At 42.9% G+C, this 3,201-nt stretch overlaps 1 long non-coding RNA gene across 1 annotated transcript; it reads right to left on the bottom strand.

The window, feature by feature from the left end:
• Positions 1-403: 403 nt before the first annotated feature.
• Positions 404-2,770, bottom strand: LOC141133585 (uncharacterized). The gene is made up of 2 exons (XR_012243100.1): positions 2,644-2,770; positions 404-946 (listed from the first exon to the last, which is right to left on the bottom strand). It is a non-coding gene; the product is annotated as an uncharacterized lncRNA (long non-coding RNA).
• Between the last annotated feature and the right edge of the window lie 431 nt (positions 2,771-3,201).

Genomic DNA, 3,201 nt, shown 5'->3' with positions numbered 1-3,201 from the left:
AAAGATCAGGTGAAGGTAAAAGCATTGATGACGAGGGGGACCGTGTCCGCCACTGAAAAAGTGCCACATTAGGGCAAAAGCTCCTAGGGGCCCCAACACTCCTAAGCAATTTAGTTCCATTGTAACCCCCCCCCCCCTTTTCCAATGTAAAAAGGACAAATGTCTTTTGGCTTTAGATATTGTTCTATGTAATTGGGGGTGTGATGACTTATTGTATATAAATGTAAAGTTATGCACTTGGGGGGGGGGGGGGGCTAAGAATATGCATCCATCATACATACTATCAGGAGTACAACGGGGGGATATCTGATTGGGGGATCAGGGAGGAAATTCGATCATTCTTTATTGGGTCTTTTTTCCTTCCTCTGGATCAACTGAGGGTATAGGATTGTGTATATGGAAATTTTCTATTTGTGTGTGTTCTTTTTTTCTATGTTGGTTGAACTGGATGGACTTGTGTCTTTTTTTTCAAGGAGATTAACTAATGCAACAGAGGCTGATTACATTACAATGGGGATGATTTACTAATAACTTGCTCCCCTTTGTTCTCCACCCCTTTCACTCTTCTACATTCTCTGTGTTTTTTTTCGCTTTTTTCCTTTCTTTCTCTCCCCACACTTCCCAGTATGGATCTGTCTTCACTTGTTTCTCTTTGCGTTATTCACTGCTTTTTCCTCTTTTATTCCCCATTTTCCTTTCTTCTTTTTCCCCTTCTTTCATTCACGGTATCCTTTCCTTTTATTCAACTTTATCTTCTTTCACAGTTTACTTTCCCCCATTGCTGCCATTCAACACTCATCCACTTTTTGTTTTCACATACATCACCCGTTTTGGTTTCATGCTTCTTTTTTTTTTTTTTTTTTCTCTCTCAGCACTACCTAATGGTCATTAGGTATTTTTACACTAGTTGGGCTTCATCGATAATTTATATCCAATATACCGAATTCTAGTCAGAGAAGATTCAAAAAGAGAAAAGAACGAGAGCAATAAATTAAGAAATATAAAAAAGTTAAACATAAATAAAAACATATACTGTATAGTAATAAACATTAAAATATTAAAAATATGAACTAGTTAAAGCAGAGCTCCACCTAAAAGGGGAAGCGCCACTTGTCTGCCTCCTCCCCCTCTGCTGCCAAATTTGGCACCTTTTTTTGGGGGGGGGGGGGGGGGGGGAGCAGGTACCTGGTTTTAACATGTACCCACTGCCACTTCTGGCCGCAGCGTAGTGAGCCAGGAGTTTGGCCCCCTCCTCCTTCCCCCACATCCAACCCATTTACAAAGCGCAGCCAATTTGCCGGTTTTCCTTAGTGAAGATAGAGGTGCCAGTATGGCGATTGTTGCAATATTTTATGTCACACGGTATTTGTGCAGCGGTGTTTTAAACGCAAGTTTTTGGGAAAAGGGACACTTTCATGAATTCTTAAAAAAAAAAAACAGTAAAGTTAGACCAATTTTTTTGTATAATGTGAGAGATGATGTTAGGCCGAGTAAAAAGATACCAAACATGTCACGCTTTATAATTGCACGCACTCGTGGAATGGCGACAAACTACGGTACCTAAAAATCTCCATAGGCAACACTTTAATTTTTTTTTTTTACGGTTACCAGGTTAGAGTTACAGAGGAGGTCTAGAGCTAGAATTATTGCTCTTGCTCTGACGATCGTGGCGATACCTCACATGTGTGATTTGACCACCATTTACATATGCGGGCGCGACTTCCGTATGCGTTTTCTTTGCTGCGCGAGCTCACGGGAACGGGGGCGCTTTAAACATTGTTTTTCTTATTTAATTTTTATATTATTAAATTGTGTTTATAAAAAAAATAAAGAAAAATGTGATCACTTTTATTGCTGTTACAAGGAATGTAAACATCCTTTGTGACAGTAATAGGTGGTGACAGGTACTCTTTATGGAGGGATCTCCAATCCCTCCTTTGCACTTCAAAGTATTCAGATCGCCGAAAACAGTGATTCTGAATATTGCATATTTTTTTTAAATCTGGCGCCATTGGCAGTCGAGTAAACAGGAAGTGACGTCGCTTCCATGTTTACATTCAGGAGACTGGAACAAAGCCGTTTACGGCTTTGTTCCAGTCTGCGGCCAGACGCTGGAAGTGCCGGATCACGGGGATCGGGTCTTCTGCTGGGACGGGAGGCCCGGTCAGAGCGGCGGGAGGAAGCGATGTCCCCTCCCGCTCCTCCGGGATAACAAATCGAGAGGCTTTTAGCCGCATCGATTGGAAAGCCGATCGCCCGCTCTAAAAAAATGGTACTGGGATGATGCCTGCAGCTGCTGGCATCATCCCGGTATAACACCCGAAAGCCGAGGCCGCATATGTGCGCACGCTCGGCGCGAAGAGGATAATATAACTTATATCTGGAGAGCGGTGATGTCACTGCTGTATAATATAATTTGCATCTGGAGAGCAATGAGGTCAACTTCTGTATAATATAACTTATATCTGGAGAGCGGTGATGTCACTCCTGTATAATATAACCTGTGTTACAAGCTGTAGTTCTTTAGCCATACATTTGCTCCCAGGGAAACAACTGTTATCCAGACATTGGATGTACAAAGCAATCTAAGTGATGCATTATATGTTTCTAAAGATTTCTCCTGATGTCTCAGGTATTGCTCACCTTCAAAAAGCCCCGCCCCTTTCAGAATGTGGGCGGAGTACTTACTGAGGGAATCAGACATGGGCGTACTCATACTGGGCTTCCTTACTCAGCAATCCTGAAGACTTCTTCTAAAATCTCTGAAAAACACAAAACAGGTTGGTCAGCTTATCAAAAACAAAAAAATGTTGATAGGCCGCTGCCTGCCCTGACCTTAAATACACAAAGTGATTGTAAAGGCAAAAGTTTTTTTTTTTTTTTTTAATCTTAATGCATTCTATACATTATGATAAAAAGCCTTCTGTGTGTAGAAGCCCCCCTAATAGTTACCTGAGCCCCATCTCTATCCAGCGATGTCCACGAGTGCCTCAGCCTTCACGAGATTCTCCCTCCTGATTGGCTGCTGCTGTCAATCAAAGTCAGCTAGCCAATCAGGGGAGAAAACAGGCCGGGTTGGGGGCCCGTGTCAGTATGGACAGAGGGAGCTGTGACTCGGCTCGGGTGCCCCCCATAGCAAGCTGCTTGCTGTGGGGGCACTGAACAGGAGGGAAGAATTTGAGAAGAGGAGGATCCCGGCTG

This window comes from Aquarana catesbeiana, linkage group LG03, assembly GCF_042186555.1.
Source record: "Aquarana catesbeiana isolate 2022-GZ linkage group LG03, ASM4218655v1, whole genome shotgun sequence".
Lineage (NCBI taxonomy): Eukaryota > Metazoa > Chordata > Amphibia > Anura > Ranidae > Aquarana > Aquarana catesbeiana.
This window is presented reverse-complemented; position numbering and strand designations above follow the sequence as displayed.